This window comes from Entelurus aequoreus, linkage group LG19, assembly GCF_033978785.1.
Source record: "Entelurus aequoreus isolate RoL-2023_Sb linkage group LG19, RoL_Eaeq_v1.1, whole genome shotgun sequence".
In the NCBI taxonomy this organism is placed as follows: Eukaryota; Metazoa; Chordata; class Actinopteri; order Syngnathiformes; family Syngnathidae; genus Entelurus; species Entelurus aequoreus.
In genome coordinates, this window is record NC_084749.1 from 4,784,381 (window position 1) to 4,807,726 (window position 23,346).

The 23,346-nt window shown below is 38.1% G+C and overlaps 1 protein-coding gene across 2 annotated transcripts in view; it reads right to left on the bottom strand.

The window, feature by feature from the left end:
* Nucleotides 1–8,381, bottom strand: part of mier2 (mesoderm induction early response 1, family member 2) — a 51,571-nt gene extending 43,190 nt beyond the window's left edge. For both annotated transcript variants that reach the window (XM_062027713.1, XM_062027714.1), the window contains exon 1: nucleotides 8,262–8,381. The gene's annotated coding sequence lies outside the window, so the exon portion shown is untranslated. The remainder of the gene's footprint in view (nucleotides 1–8,261) is intronic.
* Nucleotides 8,382–23,346: the final 14,965 nt, after the last annotated feature.

Here is a 23,346-nt window from a genome sequence, read left to right on the forward strand (position 1 = left end):
CCAGTGCTAATTGCTTTGTAGATGTCGGAAACAGCGGGAGGCAGCATGCAGGTAAAAAGGATGGTTAAACCAAAAATAAACAAAAGGTGAGTGCCCCTAAGAAAAAGCATTGAAGCTTAGGGAAGGCTATGCAGAACCAAACTAAAACTGAACTGGCTACAAAGTCAACAAAAACAGAATGCTGGACGACAGCAAAGACTTACTGTGGATCAAAGACGGCGTCCACAATGTACATCCGAACATGACATGACAATCAACAATGTCCACACAAAGAAGGATGAAAACAACTGAAATATTCTTGATTGCTAAAACAAAGTAGATGCGGGAAATATCGCTCAAAGGAAGACATGAAACTGCTACAGGAAAATACAGAAAAAAAGAGAAAAAGCCACCAAAATAGGAGCGCAAGACAAGAAGTAAAACACTACACACAGGAAAACAGCAAAAAAGTCCAAATAAGTCAGGGTGTGATGTGACAGGTGGTGACAGTACACCTACTTTGAGACAAGAGCTATAGTGATGCATGCTTGGTTATGCTTTAAAGCAGGGGTCACCAACCTTTTTGAAAGCAAGAGCTACTTCTTGGGTAGTGATTAATGCGAAGGGCTACCAGTTTGATACACACTTCAATAAATTGCCAGAAATAGTCAGTTTGCTCAATTTACCTTTAACTCTATGTTACTATTAATAATTAATTATATTTACACTTAATTGAACGGTTTAAAAGAGGAGAAAACACGAAAAAAATGACAATTAAATTTTGAAACATAGTTTATCTTCAATTTCGACTCTTTGAAATTCAAAATTCAACCGAAAAAAAGAAGAGAAAAACGAGCTAATTCGAATATTTTTGAAAAAATTTAAAAAACAATTTATCATCAGTTTATCATTAGTAATTTTTCCTGATTAAGATTAATTTTACAATTTTGATGACATGTTTTAAATAGGTCAAAATACAATCTACACTTTGTTAGAATATATAACAAATTGGACCAAGCTATATTTCTAACAAAGACAAATCATTATTTCTTCTGGATTTTCCAGAACAAAAATTTGAAAAGAAATTCTAAAGACTTTGAAATAAGATTTAAATTTGATTCTACAGATTTTCTAGATTTGCCAGAATATATATTTTTTTAATTTTAATCATAATAAGTTTGAAGAAATATTTCACAAATATTCTTCGTCGAAAAAACAGAAGCTAAAATGAAGAATTAAATTAAAATGTATTTATTATTCTTTACAATAAAAACAATTAATTTACTTGAACATTGATTTAAATTGTCAGGAAAGAAGAGGAAGGAATTTAAAAGGTAAAAAAGGTATATGTGTTTAAAAATCCTAAAATAATTTTTAAGGTTGTATTTTTTCTCTAAAATTGTCTTTCTGAAAGTTATAAGAAGCAAAGTAAAAAAAATAATGAATTTATTTAAACAAGTGAAGACCAAGTCTTTAAAATATTTTCTTGGATTTTCAAATTCTATTTGAGTTTTGTCTCTCTTAGAATTAAAAATGTCGAGCAAAGCGAGACCAGCTTGCTAGTAAATAAATAACATTTAAAAAATAGAGGCAGCTCACTGGTAAGTGCTGCTATTTGAGCTATTTTTAGAACAGGCCAGCGGGCTACTCATCTGGTCCTTACGGGCTACCTGGTGCCCGCGTTGGTGACCCCTGCTTTAAAGTCATATCCAACAATTGCGACAACGACTTTTTACTGTCAACTGAGTTTCCTTTTTTAATGATTTCTGCGGGTGGTGTGCCTCCGCATTTTTTCAACGCAAAAAATGTGCCTTGGCTCCAAAAAGGTTGAAAAACACTGGCCTACATAACATGTGATGGTGGTTCTTTGCTCTAAATTTTGCATAGAATATCTTTTACAGACCATCTTCAAACTGCTTTCTGAGAGTCTCTTCAGAATGCGTCATTTTGTGGGCGGCGTTATTTACGTGCCTCCACCTCGACTGCGTCTTCTCCCCGACATCCATATTGTACTTTTTGTGTGGAGGATGCATGTGCATGTGCGAGCCAGTCCGCCCCACAACAAGAGGATAGTGAAAAAGAAGGAGCTTACGGACTAAAGCGTCGGGACTACAATGGCGGACCCGCGCAAAGCACTTTGGGTAAATTCATACCATATATGGATAATCTGCTGATGTCACACTTGGCAAAAACGTCACCAAATTGGCAAATTCCAAACAACTTGTTCTACGGAAGTATAAAGGAAGGCAAGATTGTTTTATAAATGTATCCGCAATGCCTCCATGGTTTGATTTAAAATGTTCAAGAATTATGCATATTCCAAAAACAAATCAGCAGATAGCAAAAGGTTAGAAAAGTTGGATTTGCATAGTAGGTCCCTTAAACTAGACTTAAAAAGGAGACGTTGATAAAAAGACGTTCCGTGCTGTGAGATGTTACGTGATGTTGCTGGTGTACAACCGCTTGTGCTAATAAAAGTTTGTTTTTTTTCCACATCTTTTTTCACACCAACTACATAAAGTGCAGATGAATACCGGTATCGATAAGGAATATATGGTATCGGTATCAATAAAATCATAACCATACACATCCCTAATTAGTACAGCTTTACTAATTAACGGCGCAACAGTGACCGTGAAGGAACTACACTTTTTGGGAGAATTTCACAATCCCCCATTGTTAGAATAATTATGTGTAAGTTATCACACAACTCTTATGCTTAAAGGCCGTTGCTATAGTTATCATCAATTGTGCTGAAGTTGTACTTTTCTATCCGTGCAAAGACACAACATGCAAATCCAAGATTGCGAGTCATCTCTTATCAGTGTTTGTGTCCAGAACATCGAGTACCGTGACGCAGACAAAGCAGAGACAGGGCGATATCCCGAGTGTCAGCACATTTACATTTCTGAATAATCATATATTGTGTCCAACTGGGGCTGCTGAGGTGACCCCCCCTTCCTTCAGAAGCAGCCTCAGTGATGTAACCAGGGACCTCCCAAATAAATAGAGGAGCACGTGGGCTGTACCTTAGAGTGTAGGTTGGATCTGTAACTAAGAGTACAGCCCAAAACGTCTCTCCTTATGAGTAAAATTGAACTCTGTCTCTGCATGATTCCTTGCTTCTTGTCTGTTTAATAGATGTCATCAGTGTTTGAACCTGACACCCATGTAAGACAAGAACACATAATTTTGTGTGTGTGTTTATATTGTTTATATGTGTGTGTGTGTGAGAACAGGGCTAACACTACTTGTGTGTGTGTGTGTGTGTGTGTGTGTGTGTGTGTGTGTGTGTGTGTGTGTGTGTGTGTGTGTGTGACCAGGGCTAACACTACATGTGTGTGTGTGTGACCAGTGCTAACACTACTTGTGTGTGTGTGTGACCAGGGCTAACACTACTCGTGTGTGTGTGTGTGTGACCAGGGCTAAAACTACTTGTGTGACAGGGGCTAACACTATTTGTGTGTGTGTGTGACCAGGGCTAACACTACTTGTGTGTGACCAGGGCTAACACTACTTGTGTGTGACCAGGGCTAACACTACTTGTGTGTGACCAGGGCTAACACTGCTTGTGTGTAACCAGGGCTAATACTACATGTGTGTGTGTGTGTGTGTGTGTGTGTGTGTGTGACCAGGGCTAACACTACTTGTGTGTGTGTGTGTCTGTCTGTGTGTGTGTGTGTGTGTGAGACCAGGGCTAACACCACTTGTGTGTGACCAGGGTTAACACTACTTGTGTGTGTGTGTGAGACCAGGGCTAACACCACTAGTGTGTGACCAGGGTTAACACTACCTGTGTGTGACCAGGGCTAACACTACTTGTGTGTGACCAGGGCTAACACTACTTGTGTGTGTGTGTGAGACCAGGGCTAACACCACTTGTGTGTGACCAGGGTTAACACTACCTGTGTGTGACCAGGGCTAACACTACTTGTGTGTGACCAGGGCTAACACTACTTGTGTGTGTGTGTGTGAGACCAGGGCTAACACCACTTGTGTGTGACCAGGGTTAACACTACCTGTGTGTGACCAGGGCTAACACTACTTGTGTGTGACCAGGGCTAACACTACTTGTGTGTGTGTGTGAGACCAGGGCTAACACTACTTGTGTGTGACCAGGGCTAACACTACTTGTGTGTGACCAGGGCTAACACTACTTGTGTGTGTGTGTGAGACCAGGGCTAACACCACTTGTGTGTGACCAGGGTTAACACTACCTGTGTGTGACCAGGGCTAACACTACTTGTGTGTGACCAGGGCTAACACTACTTGTGTGTGTGTGTGAGACCAGGGCTAACACTACTTGTGTGTGACCAGGGCTAACACTACTTGTGTGTGACCAGGGCTAACACTACTTGTGTGTGTGTGTGTGTGAGAGACCAGGGCTAACACTACTTGTGTGTGACCAGGGCTTACACTACTTGTGTGTGACCAGGGCTAACACTACTTGTGTGTGTGTGTGAGACCAGGGCTAACAGTACTTGTGTGTGACCAGGGCTAACACTACTTGTGTGTGACCAGGGCTAACACTACTTGTGTGTGTGTGTGAGACCAGGCCTAACACTACTTGTGTGTGACCAGGGCTAACACTACTTGTGTGCGTGTGTGTGCGTGTGACCAGGGCTAACACTACCTGTGTGTGATCAGGGCTAACACCACTTGTGTGTGACCAGGGCTAACACCACTTGTGTGTGACCAGGGATAACACTACTTGTGTGTGTGTGTGTGACCAGGGCTAACACTACTTGTGTGTGTGTGTGTGTGTGTGTGTGTGTGTGTGTGTGTGTGTGTGTGTGTGTGTGTGTGTGTGTGAGACCAGGGCTAACTCTACTTGTGTGTGTGTGTGTGTGTGTGACAAGGGCTAACACTACTTGTGTGTGTCTGACCAGGGGTAACACTACTTGTGTGTGTGTGTGACCAGGGCTAACACGACTTGTGTGTGACCAGGGATAACACTACTTGTGTGTGTGTGTGTGTGACCAGGGCTAACACTACTTGTGTGTGTGTGTGTGACAAGGGCCAACACTACTTGTGTGTGTGTGACCAGGGCTAACACTACTTGTGTGTGTGTGTGACCAGGGCTAACACTACTTGTGTGTGACCAGGGATAACACTACTTGTGTGTGACCAGGGCTAACACGACTTGTGTGTGTGTGTGTGACCAGGGCTAACACTACTTGTGTTTGACCAGGGCTAACACTACTTGTGTGTGTGTGTGACCAGGGCTAACACTACTTGTGTGTGTGTGTGTGACAAGGGCTAACACTACTTGTGTGTGTGTGTGTGACCAGGGCTAACACGACTTGTGTGTGACCAGGGATAACACTACTTGTGTGTGACCAGGGCTAACACTACTTGTGTGTGTGTGTGTGTGTGACAAGGGCCAACACTACTTGTGTGTGTGTGACCAGGGCTAACACTACTTGTGTGTGTGTGTGTGTGTGTGTGACCAGGGCTAACACTACTTGTGTGTGACCAGGGATAACACTACTTGTGTGTGACCAGGGCTAACACTACTTGTGTGTGTGTGTGTGTGTGTGTGTGTGTGTGTGTGTGTGTGTGTGTGTGAGTGACCAGGGCTAACTCTACTTGTGTGTGTGTGTGTGTGTGTGTGTGACAAGGGCTAACACTACTTGTGTGTGTCTGACCAGGGGTAACACTACTTGTGTGTGTGTGTGACCAGGGCTAACACGACTTGTGTGTGACCAGGGATAACACTACTTGTGTGTGTGTGTGAGACCAGGGCTAACACTACTTGTGTGTGTGTGTGTGACAAGGGCCAACACTACTTGTGTGTGTGTGACCAGGGCTAACACTACTTGTGTGTGTGTGTGACCAGGGCTAACACTACTTGTGTGTGACCAGGGATAACACTACTTGTGTGTGACCAGGGCTAACACTACTTGTGTGTGTGTGTGTGACCAGGGCTAACACTACTTGTGTTTGACCAGGGCTAACACTACTTGTGTGTGTGTGTGACCAGGGCTAACACTACTTGTGTGTGTGTGTGTGACAAGGGCTAACACTACTTGTGTGTGTGTGTGTGTGTGACCAGGGCTAACACGACTTGTGTGTGACCAGGGATAACACTACTTGTGTGTGACCAGGGCTAACACTACTTGTGTGTGTGTGTGTGACAAGGGCCAACACTACTTGTGTGTGTGTGACCAGGGCTAACACTACTTGTGTGTGTGTGTGTGTGTGTGTGTGTGTGTGTGTGTGTGTGTGTGTGTGTGTGTGTGACCAGGGCTAACACTACTTGTGTGTGACCAGGGATAACACTACTTGTGTGTGACCAGGGCTAACACTACTTGTGTGTGTGTGTGTGTGTGTGACAAGGGCTAACACTACTTGTGTGTGTGTGACCAGGGCTAACACTACTTGTGTGTGTGTGACCAGGGCTAACACTACTTGTGTGTGTGTGTGTGTGTGTGTGTGTGTGTGTGTGACCAGGGCTAACACTACTTGTGTGTGACCAGGGCTAACACTACTTGTGTGTGACCAGGGATAACACTACTTGTGTGTGACCAGGGCTAACACTACTTGTGTGTGTGTGTGTGACAAGGGCTAACACTACTTGTGTGTGTGTGACCAGGGCTAACACTACTTGTGTGTGTGTGACCAGGGCTAACACTACTTGTGTGTGTGTGTGTGTGTGTGTGTGTGACCAGGGCTAACACTACTTGTGTGTGACCAGGGCTAACACTACTTGTGTGTGTGTGACCAGGGCTAACACTACTTGTGTGTGTGTGTGACCAGGGCTAACACTACTTGTGTGTGTGTGTGTGACCAGGGCTAACACTACTTGTGTGTGTGTGTGTGACCAGGGCTAACACTACTTGTGTGTGTGTGTGTGTGTGTGTGTGTGTGTGTGTGTGTGTGTGACCAGGGCTAACACTACTTGTGTGTGACCAGGGCTAACACTACTTGTGTGTGTGTGACCAGGGCTAACACTACTTGTGTGTGTGTGTGTGTGTGACCAGGGCTAACACTACTTGTGTGTGACCAGGGATAACACTACTTGTGTGTGACCAGGGCTAACACTACTTGTGTGTGTGTGTGTGACAAGGGCTAACACTACTTGTGTGTGTGTGACCAGGGCTAACACTACTTGTGTGTGTGTGTGTGAGACCAGGGCTAACACTACTTGTGTGTGTGTGACCAGGGCTAACACAACTTGTGTGTGACCAGGGCTAACACTACTTGTGTGTGTGTGTGTGTGTGTGAGACCAGGGCTAACACTACTTGTGTGTGTGTGATCAGGGCTAACACAACTTGTGTGTGTGTGTGTGTGTGTGAGACCAGGGCTAACACTACTTGTGTGTGTGTGATCAGGGCTAACACAACTTGTGTGTGACCAGGGCTAACACTACTTGTGTGTGTGTGACCAGGGCTAACACTACTTGTGTGTGTGTGACCAGGGCTAACACTACTTGTGTGTGTGTGACCAGGGCTAACACAACTTGTGTGTGACCAGGGCTAACACTACTTGTGTGTGTGTGTGTGAGACCAGGGCTAACACTACTTGTGTGTGTGTGACCAGGGCTAACACAACTTGTGTGTGACCAGGGCGAACACTACTTGTGTGTGTGTGTATGAGACCAGGGCTAACACTACTTGTGTGTGTGTGATCAGGGCTAACACAACTTGTGTGTGACCAGGGCTAACACTACTTGTGTGTGTGTGACCAGGGCTAACACAACTTGTGTGTGTGTGTGTGACCAGGGCACACACACACACACGCGCACACAAGTCCACGCACACGCAAGTAGCGTGCGTGTGACCAGGGGCGCTTTCCTGCCACTTGGTGCTGAACGTGTCTCGTCTTCCTCTCGGCGGAGAAGAAGAAGTGAAAATGTCCACAAAAGACACGACGGAGACCAACAATGACAACTTTTTCCAGAAGAGAAAAGTTGAGGCAAAGACTTGAGCGCGGCCGCGTCGAGTCCTTTCTTCGGGTGTTAGCTACAGTACCTCCGCGCGGTTCCTCCCCAGGAGAGGGGGTGGAGTGGCTCTTTAAGGCGGGCAGAGAGGCTCTTTAAGGCGGGCAGAGAGGCTCCAAACGCCGGAGAGCTTCTCCATTTCTCCACCCCCACACACACACACTTTAACCCCCACGCTGCTACGTTCCGCCCCGCGAGAAGTTGGCCGAGCGAAGCGCCGAGGCACACGCCTTCGAGTCCGGCTCGACGAGCTCCGCCGATCGGCCTCGCTTCGGCCGCCGTGTGTGAGACTTAAGCAGCCTCGTTGTGGCCCACACACACGCACACACGCACACTTACCTCCGCCGCCATTGCGCTCCTGCGCGAGCTCACTGTCCCGGATGTTGTCGCTCTCTTCTGTACTGGAGCGCCGCTCACTCTCTGTCTCTCTGTGTGTGTCTGTGTGTGTGTGTGTGTGTCTGTGTGTGTGTGTGTTACTCTGCTAGATACTTGTGTACTCTTTTTACTGTGTTTGTTACTCTGCTAGACTTGTGTACTCTTTTTACTGTGTGTGTTACTCTCTGCTAGATACTTGTGTACTCTTTTTACTGTGTGTGTTACTCTTCTAGATACTTGTATATTTCACTGTGTGTGTTACTCTGCTATATACTTGTGTACTCTTTTTACTGTGTGTGTTACTCTGCTAGACTTGTGTACTCTTTTTACTGTGTGTGTTACTCTCTGCTAGATACTTGTGTACTCTTTTTACTGTGTGTGTTACTCTTCTAGATACTTGTATATTTCACTGTGTGTGTTACTCTGCTATATACTTGTGTACTCTTTTTACTGTGTGTTACTCTGCTAGACTTGTGTACTCTTTTTACTGTGTGTGTTACTCTCTGCTAGATACTTGTGTACTCTTTTTACTGTGTGTGTTACTCTGCTAGACTTGTGTACTCTTTTTACTGTGTGTGTTACTCTGCTAGATACTTGTCTATACTCTTTTTACTGTGTGTGTTACTCTCTGCTAGATACTTGTATATACTCTCTTTACTGTGTGTTACTCTCTGATAGATACTTGTATATACTCTTTTTACTGTGTGTGTTACTCTGCTAGATACTTGTATATTTCACTGTGTGTGTTACTCTCTGATAGATACTTGTATATACTCTTTTTACTGTGTGTGTTACTCTGCTAGATACTTGTATATACTCTTTTTACTGTGTGTGTTACTCTCTGCTAGATACTTGTATATACTCTTTTTACTGTGTGTGTTACTCTGCTAGATACTTGTATATACTCTTTTTACTGTGTGTGTTACTCTCTGCTAGATACTTGTATATACTCTTTTTACTGTGTGTGTTACTCTTCTCGATACTTGTATATTTCACTGCGTGTGTTACTCTCTGATAGATACTTGTATATACTCTTTTTACTGTGTGTTACTCTCCGCTAGATACTTGTATATACTCTTTTTACTGTGTGTGTTACTCTCTGCTAGATACTTGTATATACTCTTTTTACTGTGTGTGTTACTCTCTGCTAGATACTTGTATATACTCTTTTTACTGTGTGTTACTCTCTGATGGATACTTGTATATACTCTTTTTACTGTGTGTGTTACTCTGCTAGATACTTGTATATACTCTTTTTACTGTGTGTGTTACTCTCTGATAGATACTTGTATATACTCTTTTTACTGTGTGTTACTCTCCGCTAGATACTTGTATATACTCTTTTTACTGTGTGTGTTACTCTCTGCTAGATACTTGTATATACTCTTTTTACTGTGTGTGTTACTCTCTGCTAGATACTTGTATATACTCTTTTTACTGTGTGTGTTACTCTCTGCTAGATACTTGTACATACTCTTTTTACTGTGTGTTACTCTCTGATAGATACTTGTATATACTCTTTTTACTGTGTGTGTTACTCTGCTAGATACTTGTATATACTCTTTTTACTGTGTGTGTTACTCTCTGATAGATACTTGTATATACTCTTTTTACTGTGTGTTACTCTCCGCTAGATACTTGTATATACTCTTTTTACTGTGTGTGTTACTCTCTGCTAGATACTTGTATATACTCTTTTTACTGTGTGTGTTACTCTCTGCTAGATACTTCTATATACTCTTTTTACTGTGTGTTACTCTCTGATAGATACTTGTATATACTCTTTTTACTGTGTGTGTTACTCTGCTAGATACTTGTATATACTCTTTTTACTGTGTGTGTTACTCTCTGCTAGATACTTGTATATACTCTTTTTACTGTGTGTGTTACTCTCTGCTAGATACTTGTATATACTCTTTTTACTGTGTGTGTTACTCTCTGCTAGATACTTGTATATACTCTTTTTACTGTGTGTGTTACTCTCTGCTAGATACTTGTATATACTCTTTACTGTGTGTGTTACTCTGCTAGATACTTGTATATACTCTTTTTACTGTGTGTGTTACTCTCTGCTAGATACTTGTATATACTCTTTTTACTGTGTGTGTTACTCTCTGCTAGATACTTGTATATACTCTTTTTACTGTGTGTTACTCTCTGATGGATACTTGTATATACTCTTTTTACTGTGTGTGTTACTCTGCTAGATACTTGTATATACTCTTTTTACTGTGTGTGTTACTCTCTGATAGATACTTGTATATACTCTTTTTACTGTGTGTTACTCTCCGCTAGATACTTGTATATACTCTTTTTACTGTGTGTGTTACTCTCTGCTAGATACTTGTATATACTCTTTTTACTGTGTGTGTTACTCTCTGCTAGATACTTGTATATACTCTTTTTACTGTGTGTGTTACTCTCTGCTAGATACTTGTACATACTCTTTTTACTGTGTGTTACTCTCTGATAGATACTTGTATATACTCTTTTTACTGTGTGTGTTACTCTGCTAGATACTTGTATATACTCTTTTTACTGTGTGTGTTACTCTCTGATAGATACTTGTATATACTCTTTTTACTGTGTGTTACTCTCCGCTAGATACTTGTATATACTCTTTTTACTGTGTGTGTTACTCTCTGCTAGATACTTGTATATACTCTTTTTACTGTGTGTGTTACTCTCTGCTAGATACTTCTATATACTCTTTTTACTGTGTGTTACTCTCTGATAGATACTTGTATATACTCTTTTTACTGTGTGTGTTACTCTGCTAGATACTTGTATATACTCTTTTTACTGTGTGTGTTACTCTCTGCTAGATACTTGTATATACTCTTTTTACTGTGTGTGTTACTCTCTGCTAGATACTTGTATATACTCTTTTTACTGTGTGTGTTACTCTCTGCTAGATACTTGTATATACTCTTTTTACTGTGTGTGTTACTCTCTGCTAGATACTTGTATATACTCTTTACTGTGTGTGTTACTCTGCTAGATACTTGTATATACTCTTTTTACTGTGTGTGTTACTCTCTGCTAGATACTTGTATATACTCTTTTTACTGTGTGTGTTACTCTCTGCTAGATACTTGTATATACTCTTTTTACTGTGTGTGTTACTCTCTGCTAGATACTTGTATATACTCTTTACTGTGTGTGTTACTCTGCTAGATACTTGTATATACTCTTTTTACTGTGTGTGTTACTCTTCTCGATACTTGTATATTTCACTGTGTGTTACTCTCTACTAGATACTTGTGTACTCTTTGTTCTGTGTTTGTTACTCTTCTAGATACTTGTATATTTCACTGTGTGTGTTACTCTCTGCTAGATACTTATGTACTCTTTTTACTGTGTGTGTGTGTTACTCTGCTAGATACTTGTATATACTCTTTTTACTGTGTGTGTTACTCTGCTAGATACTTGTATATACTCTTTTTACTGTGTGTGTTACTCTGCTAGATACTTGTATATACTCTTTTTACTGTGTGTGTTACTCTCTGCTAGATACTAGTGTACTCTTTTTACGGTGTGTGTGTGTGTGTGTGTGTGTGTGTGTGTGTGTGTGAGAGTGTGTGTTACTCTGCTGGATACTTGTCTACTCTTTTTACTGCCTATATTTCACTGTGTGTGTGTGGGTGTGTGTGTGTGTGTTACTCTGCTAGATACTTGTCTACTCTTTTTACTGCCTATATTTCACTGTGTGTGTGTGTGTGTTACTCTGCTAGATACTTGTGTACTCTTTTTACTGCCTATATTTCATATCATGTATATGGAAGGACGTTTCCGCCACTAAAAACAAGGAAATAGCTTAATGGCGAGTCATATATACGAGATACAAAGTCATAAATATGAGGTACAAAAGTCGAAATGAAGAGATAAAAAGTCATAATTATGAAACGAAATGTCATGAGATGAAAAGTCACAATTATTAGGTAAAATGTCATAATTATGAAAGATAAAGTCGAAATCATGAGTTTAAGTCAATATTATGAAAGAAAAAGTCATAAATATGAGATACAACATCACAAATATAAGATAAAATGTCATAAATATAATATTTTAAACCACAATTATGAGATTAAAAAAGCATAATTATTCAATAGGAAGTCGAATTAATGAGACATTTTTATTTTATTTTGAAAATCATAATAATGACATAAAAAGCCAGAATTATGAGATAAAGAATGTTGAAAATATGAGATAAGTAGGTCGAAATTGTAAGATTAAAAGTCATAATTATGATAAAAAAGTCGAAATCATTAGATTAAGTCAAAAATGTCCTAAATATAAGAGTTTAAAGGTCATAATTATGAGATTTAAAAAAAGTATAATTATTCAATAAAATAATGAGATTAAAAAAAAATCTTTTTGAGACGAGAAAATCAAAATGATGAGATAAAAAGTCACAGTTATGAGAGAAAAGGTTGAAATGATGAGATGAAGTCGAAATTATAAGATAACAAGTCATAATTAGGAGATAATAAGTCATAATGAGATGAAACGTCATCATTTTGAGATAAAAAAAAAATCGAAATTATGAGAAGAAAAAGTCAAAATGATGAGATACAATCGAAATTATCAAATACAAAGTCCAAATTATAAGATAAGAAAGTCGAAAATATGAGATAAGAAAATCGAAATTATGAGACAGTCTGATTAACAAGAGAAAAAGTCGAATTTATGAGATAATACATCTTAATTATGACATAAAAAGTCATATTTATGTGAGAAAAATTCCTATATTTAAGAGAAAAAGTATGAGATTAAAAATCTAAATTATGAGATAAAAATTTCATAAAATATGAGAAAAGTCATTATTATTATCTCGTAATTTCGATTTTTTATCTCATCAATTCGATTGTTTTATCTCATAATCCCGACCTTTTATCTCATATTTAGGTTTTTTTTTTTTAATCGCACAATTTTAGATTTTCTTATCTCATAATCCCAACCTTTTATCTCATTGCTATAATTTAACATTGTTTTTTTTTTTTTTTTTTTTTTTTGTGGCGGAAAAGGGCTTCGACACATGCATTATCTTTCAAAACTATTTTAAAAACACAGTTTTCTTATGAAGTCAAATAAAATAGGTGATGTCTGCAAGTGCTCTTGTAGTTACTAACACATACAGTATACATACTGTACATAACGTATACATACTGTACTGTTGACATGTACAAGGATGCATGACTAAAAAAATGACAAGTTTGACTTGAATGTGAGGTGAAGGCAGAAATGAGGGAGGGGACAAGACATTGCAAGGTCGTTGCAGATAAAGACAGAAGCTGCTCTGTTCAACATGTATGCATGCAGATCACAAGATATACTGTATGTACAGTACAGTACTCTTTACACTCAAATAACACCTTGGTCACTGAAAAAGTAGGCAAGAATGTCAGTGAAGAGAAACATAAAGTCATGTAGCTGTTGAATAAAAGCCCCAGAAGATGATTAAACCATCAAATAATTGGAATAATACTAAAACTGATTGACACCAAACACACAGAGGAAACAATTTGATGCAAAACCTACACAAATTGTCATTTTTATGCTATATTGTATTACTTTTGTATTTATATTTGTGAATACAAAAAGTCAATCTGTGATCAGGATAGTAAAAAAAAAAAAACTAATAGAAATATTGGTGTACAATTGCTTGTATTTTGTCAGTGCTTCTCCACCTTTTTTTGATTGACGTTGGCCCTTTAAGGAATCCTTTTTCTGTTCACTTCACTCATTCATTAATTTATTTTTTATTTTTTTAACATCAAACTCAAAATCCAAAACATTCAGGGGCCATTATACTATAAATATTTTTAAAAAAAATTTTTAATCTAAAAATTTACACTATGAATATATTTGTTTAACAACAAATATGTTTGTGTTGTATTTGGCAAAGCATTTAATTATTAGTTATTAGTGTTAATATTTCATTTTTTATTTATTTTGAAAATCATAATTATGACATAAAAAGCCAGAATAATGAGAGAAAAGGTCGAAATGATGAGATAAAGTCGAAATTATAAGATAACAAGTCACAATAATCACATAAACGTCATAATTTTGAGATTTAAAAAACTTGAAATGATGAGATTATATCCAAATTATGAAATAAAAAATCATTAATATAAGATAAAATGTCACAAATATGAGATAAAACGTCATGAATATAATATTTTAAAAGTCATAATTATGAGATTAAAATAGCATAATTTTTCAATACAAAGTCGAAATAATGAGCATTTTTTATTTATTTTGAAAATCGTAATTTTGACATAAAAAGCAAGAATTATGAAAGAAAATGTCGAAATGATGAGATAAAGTCGAAATTATAAAATAGCAGGTCATAATTAGGAGATAACAAGTCACAATAATCACATAAACGTCACAATTTTGAGATTTAAAGAACTCGAAATTATGAGATTAAATACAAATTATGAAATAATAAATCATAAATATAAAATAAAACGTCACAAATATGAGATAAAACGTCATGTATATAAGATTTTAAAAGTCATAATTATGGGATTAAAATAGCATAATTATTCAATACAAAGTCGAAATAATGAGAATGTTTTATTTTAATTTGAAAATCATAATTATGACATAAAAAGCAAGAATTATGAGAGAAAATGTCGAAATGATGAGATAAAATCGAAATTATAAAATAACAAGTCATAATTAGGAGATAACAAGTCACAATAATCACATAAACGTCATAATTTTGAGATTTAAAGAACTTGAAATTATGAGATTAAACACAAATTATGAAATAATAAATCATAAATATAAAATAAAACGTCACAAATATGAGATAAAACGTCATGAATATAAGATTTTAAAAGTCATAATTATGGGATTAAAATAGCATAATTATTCAATACAAAGTCGAAATAATGAGAATGTTTTATTTTAATTTGAAAATCATAATTATGACATAAAAAGCAAGAATTATGAGAGAAAATGTCGAAATGATGAGATAAAATCGAAATTATAAAATAACAAGTCGTAATTAGGAGATAACAAGTCACAATAATCACATAAACTACATAATTTTGAGATTTAAAGAACTCGAAATTATGAGATTAAATACAAATTATGAAATAAAAAATCATAAATATAAAATAAAACGTCACAAATATGAGATAAAACATCATGAATATAAGATTTTAAAAGTCATAATTATGAGATTAAAATAGCATAATTATTCAATACAATGTCAAAATAATGAGAAAACATTTTTTTTATTTTGAAAATCATAATTATGACATGAAAAGCAAGAATTATGAGAGAAAAGATCAAAATGACGAGATAAAGTCGAAATGATAAGATAACAAGTCATAATTAGGAGATAACAAGTCACAATAATCACATAAACGTCATAATTTTGAGATTTAAAAGAACTCGAAATTATGAGATTAAGTCAAAATGATTAAATAAAAAATCATAAATATAAGATAAAACGTCACAAATATGACATAAAACGTCATGAAATGGTTTTCTTTTTTTCATAAATTTTTACTGTTTTTTTGTTAGATTTTATTTTAACAATATGCAGCGGGTCAATAAAATTAGAGCTGCTGGCCGTAACTTTGGACAATCTCCAATACTGTATCTTCATCTACAAAAAGCAAGAGTAATACTACAAGAACATGAAAAAGAAACAAAAACAAAATGGTGTGTGTGAAAAGGAGCAGGAAGAAGCAAAATCCTGCAACATCACTCAGACAATCTGAGTCTTAATCAATGAAAAAGCTCAGTGGCATGAGAGCGCCATCTAGTGGTACGCCAAAGAAGTCCGTGTATTTGTACTGTATATGGACAGTATTATTGTTGATGTGTGTGTATTGTGTGTAGAGATAATAAATGCTTTAAAATGTAATATCGGAAATTATCGGTATCGTTTTTTCTTATTATCGGTATCGTTTTTTTTTTTTTTTAGTTTTTTTTTTTTTTTCATTAAATCCACATAAAAAACCCAAGATACACTTACAATTAGTGCACCAAGCCAAAAAACCTCCCTCCCCCATTTACACTCATTCACACAAAAGGGTTGTTTCTTTCTGTTATTAATATTCTGCTTCCTACATTATATATCAATATATATCAATGCAGTCTGCAAGGGATACAGTCCGTAAGCACACATGATTGTGCGTGCTGCTGCTCCACTAATAGTACTAACCTTTAACACTTCATTTTACTCATTTTCATTCATTACTAGTTTCTATGTAACTGTTTTTATATTGTTTTACTTTCTTTTTTATTCAAGAAAATGTTTTTAATTTATTTATCTTATTTTATTTTATTAATTAAAAAAAAAAAGGACCTTATCTTCACCATACCTGGTTGTCCAAATTAGGCATAAAAATGTGTTAATTCCACGACTGTATATATCGGTATCGGTTGATATCGGTTTCGGTAATTAAGAGTTGGACAATATCGGAAATCGGCAAAAAAGCCATTATTGGACATCCCTAATTGTGTGCAATGTTACAATGGCCAAAATGTTACATATACTCGTCCAATAAAACCTCTGCCTTGTTTTTAATGAATACTTAGGCCTACTACGCTGCTGTATTTCAATGCTGGTCATTATGGCGGCACTTGGAGAGCCAAGTGGTTTTTTGACTTTGCTGGATTAGATGATTGAATAGATCACTTGATAATATTAAGTCTATTAACAGGATACATATTTAGATGATATTTTACATTACACCCTTGATGTTTTCTCCTAAATTAGATGACCTAGAACAGTGGTTCTCAAATGGGGGTACGCGTACCCCTGGGGGTACTTGAAGGTATGCCGAGGGGTACGTGAGACTTTTTTTAAATATTCTAAAAATAGCAACAATTCAAAAATCCTTTATAAATATATTTATAGAATAATACTTCAACAAAATATGAATGTAAGTTCATAAACTGAACATCAAATCAAGTAGGCTATTCCAATCATTACCATAAACGCAGAGTTTCCCCCGTGCCGTGATGGTTTGACCCTCACTAAAATGTCGGTCAAAAAGAACTGTGAAAAGAAATGCAACAATGCAACATTCAGTGTTGACAGCTAGATTTTTTTGTGGACATGTTTCATAAATATTGATGTTAAAGATTATTTTTTTTGTGAAGAAATGTTTAGAACAGGGGTCACCAACGTGGTGCCCGCGGGCAGCAGGTAGCCCGTAAGGACCAGATGAGTAGCCCGCTGGCCTGTTCTAAAAATAGCTCAAATAGCAGCACTTACCAGTGAGCTGCCTCTATTTTTTAAATGTTATTTATTTACTAGCAAGCTGGTCTCGCTTTGCCCGACATTTTTAATTCTAAGAGAGACAAAACTCAAATAGAATTTGAAAATCCAAGAAAATATTTTAAAGACTTGGTCTTCACTTGTTGAAATAAATTCATTATTTTTTTTACTTTGCTTCTTATAACTTTCAGAAAGACAATTTTAGAGAAAAAATACAACCTTAAAAATGATTTTAGGATTTTTAAACACATATACCTTTTTTACCTTTTAAATTCCTTCCTCTTCTTTCCTGACAATTTAAATCAATGTTCGAGTAAATTTTTTTTTTTATTGTAAATAATAATAAATACATTTTAATTTAATTCTTCATTTTAGCTTCTGTTTTTTCGACGAAGAATGTTTGTGAAATATTTCTTCAAACTTATTATGATTAAAATTCAAAAAAACTATTCTGGCAAATCTAGAAAATCTGTAGAATCAAATTTAAATCTTATTTCAAAGTCTTTTGAATTCCTTTTAAAAATTTTGTTCTGGAAAATCTAGAAGAAATAATGATTTGTCTTTGTTAGAAATATAGCTTGGTCCAATTTGTTATATATTCTAACAAAGTGTAGATTGGATTTGAACCTATTTAAAACATGTCATCAAAATTCTAAAATTAATCTTAATCAGGAAAAATTACTAATGATGTTCCATAAATTATTTTTTAAATTTTTTCAAAAAGATTCAAATTAGCTAGTTTTTCTCTTCTTTTTTTCGGTTGAATTTTGAATTTTAAAGAGTCGAAATTGAAGATAAACTATGTTTCAAAATGTAATTGTCATTTTTTTTTCCGTGTAGAAATCTTTATTTAGAATTGAATCACTTGTTTATTTTTCAACAAGTTTTTAGTTATTTTTATATCTTTTTTTCCAAATAGTTCAAGAAAGACCACTACAAATGAGCAATATTATGCACTGTTATACAATTTAATAAATCAGAAACTGATGACATAGTGCTGTATTTTACTTCTTTATCTCTTTTTTTCAACCAAAAATGCTTTGCTCTGATTACGGGGTACTTGAATTAAAAAAAAATTCACAGGGGGTACATCACTGAAAAAAGGTTGAGAACCACTGACCTAGAACATCAATGTTAAAAAAATTAATGGGATGAAAGTAATTGTTACTATATTTGATCATTTTCAATGATTTCACCTTTCAAGGTTTTCTTAAACCTTAACAAAGATCTACATGTCTTCAACTCATCACTGAGCTTCTTCCACCATTTAAAGGCCTACTGAAATGATTTTTTTTTATTTAAACGGGGATAGCAGATCCATTCTATGTGTCATACTTGATCATTTCGCGATATTGCCATATTTTTGCTGATTTAGTAGAGAACATCGACGATAAAGTTCTCAACTTTTGCTCGCTGATAAAAAAAAGCCTTGCCTGTAGCGGAAGTAGCGTGACGTCACAGGTTGAAAGGCTCCTCACATTTCCCCGTTCTTTACACCAGCAGCGAGAGCGATTCGGACCGAGAAAGCGACGATTACCCCATTCATTTGAGCCAGGATGAAAGATTTGTGGATGAGGAACGTGAGAGTGAAGGACTAGAGTGCAGTGCAGGACGTATCTTTTTTCGCTCTGACCGTAACTTAGGTACAAGCTGGCTCATTGGATTCCACACTCTCTCCTTTTTCTATTGTGGATCCCGGATTTGTATTTTAAACCACCTGGGATACTATTGTCAGGGTTGTCCCTGACAGTTTGGTCAAGTTTTAGTTTTCCTCTGCGTTTGTCTTGGTTTCCTGTTTTTAGTTCCTGTCAGCACTCTTATTTTGGTTATTTCCTGATTATCTCCCTGAGTGCTTTGTCTCCTCAGCTGTGGCTGATTGGCACGTGGCCACACCCGGCGCCAATCAGCCAGCTGCTATTTATACCTGCCCTGCCCTCCAGTCACTGCTGGATTATTGTAGTGTCTACCTGTCTATGTCACTACTACATGTCATTTATACTTGTTGTTGTAGCTCTGTTCCTATCGTAGTTCTTCCTGCTCGTTTCTTGCCACGTGAGTTTTGTTTATTCGTGTCACAGTAAGCGTTTTTGTTTCTTGTCCACAGTTAGCCTTTGTGCTATTTCAGTTCATAGCCTAGTTTGTTCTCCGCCTTGTGCGCGCCTTTTGTTTGTTCCCTTTTGTTTGTTTTTGTCATAGTGTTGAATTAAATCATGTTTTCTCGCACTATGCCTGCCATCATCTCTGCATCTTGGGGTTCGTCGCCAACAAACTCTGACAACTATATCCTCTTGAAAATGAGAGTCGAGCACGCGAAATGGACATTCACAGTGACTTTTATCTCCACGACAATACATGGGCGAAACACTTTAGCTACGGAGCTAACATGATAGCACATCGGGCTCAAATGCAGATAGAAACAAAAGAAATAAACCCCTGACTGGAAGGATAGACAGAAGATCAACAATACTATTAAACCATGGACATGTAACTAGGCAAAGCTTAACAATGCTGTTGCTAACGACGCCATTGAAGCTAACTTAGCAACGGGACCTCACAGAGCTATGATAAAAACATTAGCTCTCCACCTACGACAGCCAGCCCTCATCTGCTCATCAACACCCGTGCTCACCTGCGTTCCAGCGATCGACGGAGCGACAAAGGACTTCACCCGATCACCGATGCGGTCGGCGGCCCGGAGACGGAAGAAGTCAAGGTGAGGTCGGCGGCTAGCGCATCTGCTATCCAAGTCAAAGTCCTCCTGGTTGTGTTGCTGCAGCTGGCCGCTAATACACCGATCCCACCTACAACGTTCTTCTTTGCAGCCTCCATTGTTCATTAAACAAATTGCAAAAGATTCACCAACACAGATGTCCAGAATACTGTGGAATTTTGGGATGAAAACAGAGCTTTTTTGTATTGGATCCAATGGGGTTCGAATACTTCCGTTCTCTCTGTGACGTCACGCGCATACGTCATCATACATAGACGTTTTCAAGCGGAAGTTTAGCGGGAAATTTAAAATGTCACTTTATAAGTTAACCCGGCCGTATTGGCATGTGTTGCAATGTTAAGATTTCATCATTGATATATAAACTATCAGACTGCGTGGTCGCTAGTAGTGGCTTTCAGTAGGCCTTTAACGCCTAAAACTGAAATACATTTGTATTTTGTATTCCTTCTTACTTTACCTATTTCAAAAATCAATATTGTCAGAATAATTGTATGTAAGTTATCACACAACTTTCCGTTCACACGAGTTCCCGGCGAGGAGACAAAAGCTGTCTTTGATCTTACCAAGCAAAAGGCTTGTAAAACTCCACGGTGTACGAAGGGAAGCGACATGAAGGTGTCGATTTCTTTGATTTATGGTAATCCACAGGAAAATCTTGTCTGGACCCGAGAGCTACAAAGCGGAGAGGAAGCAGGACCTGGCGCAAGCTCCAGGCATCTTTCCTTTGAACTGTTTTGTGACCGAGGGCAACGGCTGTTTACGACCCCCTCTCCCCTTTAGAAACAGCTGTTGCCATGTAATCAGGGAAAGTCCAAATAAAAGAGGAGGCGTGCAATCCTTTCGTCAGAGCGTGGTGGAAGACTGTACATGGGTACAGGTCTACGCGTTTCTCCTCATGAACTAAATTGAATCCTGTCTCTGTATAATTCCTTGCTTCTTGTCTGTTTAATAGATGTCATCGGGGTTTGAACCTGACAAATATCCCCCGTAAATTATACTTTTCTCCTCTTAACTGAAAGAAACCTGGCCCCCACCTCCCCTTTTTATATAGTGTCACTGGCCCCCACCTCCCCTGGTCCCCACCTCCCCTTTTTATATAGTGTCACTGGCCCCCACCTCCCCTTTTTATATAGTGTCACTGGCCCCCACCTCCCCCTTTTGGCCCCCACCTCCCCTTTTTATATAGTGTCACTAGCCCCCACCTCCCCTTTTTATATAGAGTCACTGGCCCCCACCTCTCCTTTTTATATAGTGTCACTAGCCCCCACCTCCCCTTTTTATATAGTGTCACTGGCCCCCACCTCCCCTGGTCCCCACCTCCCCTTTTTATATAGTGTCACTGGCCCCCACCTCCCCTTTTTATATAGTTTCACTGGCCCCCACCTCCCCCTTTTGGCCCCCACCTCCCCTTTTTATATAGTGTCACTGGCCCCCACCTCCCCTTTTTATATAGTGTCACTGGCCCCCACCTCCCCTGGCCCCCACCTCCCCTTTTTATATAGTGTCACTGGCCCCCACCTCCCCTTTTTATATAGTGTCACTGGCCCCCACCTCCCCCTTTTGGCCCCCACCTCCCCTTTTTATATAGTGTCACTGGCCCCCACCTCCCCTTTTTATATAGAGTCACTGGCCCCCACCTCCCCTGGTCCCCACCTCCCCTTTTTATATAGTGTCACTGGCCCCCACCTCCCCCTTTTGGCCCCCACCTCCCCTTTTTATATAGTGTCACTGGCCCCCACCTCCCCTTTTTCTATAGTGTCACTGGCCCCCACCTCCCCTTTTTCTATAGTGTCACTGGCCCCCACCTCCCCTGGTCCCCACCTCCCCTTTTTATATAGTGTCACTGGCCCCCACCTCCCCTTTTTCTATAGTGTCACTGGCCCCCACCTCCCCTGGTCCCCACCTCCCCTTTTTATATAGTGTCACTGGCCCCCACCTCCCCTTTTCCTGGACATTGAACACCTCCATGCCTCCATTTGAAAGGTTTATTGACTGGGAAATCTGCAACATCTGAGAAGCAAATGCAAAGAAGTCCATTTTGTTTCGCTCTTCCTGTCTTTGTTCCCGTCCTTGAATGGAAGTTGAAGTGTCAAGCCTTGTGTGCGTATTAAAGTGCATGTGACAACAATTACGAGACCACATGACATCATCGTCGTCTTGGCTTTTCCCTCCACGCTGGAGATCCACTTAGAGTTATTTATTCCTAGTTGAAGACAATAAGTCAACAATATAGTTAACACAAGGCTTTAATTCAGGACACTTTAAAAGTAGACCTTTATTTTGCCTCCTTTTACAATGATTGGTGTTCAGTGACATTCTGCCACAAAAACTGCAGTGAGATGTCTCTCAAGTCTCCCATAAAAAAACTAAGTGGATGTTTCTTCCAGAGTAAAAAGAAATCTACTTCACCATTGGTAGAATCCATCTTTTCAAAGCAGGCTATGTATTTCCCTATTGATGCTCTCAGCAAAATAAACATTTGTTTATTTATTATTTTTGTGTGGCTACAGTGTGAAAAATGGCGGTCCTCGTGGTTTGTACACACTCCTGTAAAAGATCGATACAGTAGGAGAAAAAAGAGAAGTAGTTCCGTGCACGCGTTGGAAGAGGACAAGGTCACTTTTGTTCTTTTTAATACACTTTTTCAGTAAAAAAACTAACAAAAAAGTCACCCACAAAATGATGTATGCAATCATATTGGAGCCTTGAATATTGGGTGCTATTGATCCGATATTAGCACGAATCATGCATGCTTTTATTTTGTAGTGTGGAATGTTTGATCAAGGGAAATGAATCAAACAGAGAACAATGGTAGGTATAAAACTATTTATTATTAAATGATTGTGTTGCCTTTAAGTTATTGGCAACACCTGGTGGCCACAATAATTCATGAAGTTGACTGACATGTTTGTTAATAGATACACACATACAGTATATGTCTATATATATATATGTGTGTATGTATATGTACAAACGTTTGTATATATATATATATATATATATATATATATATATATATATGTCTTAATTAGATTATCCAAAAAATAGTGCTCGATACCGTGGTA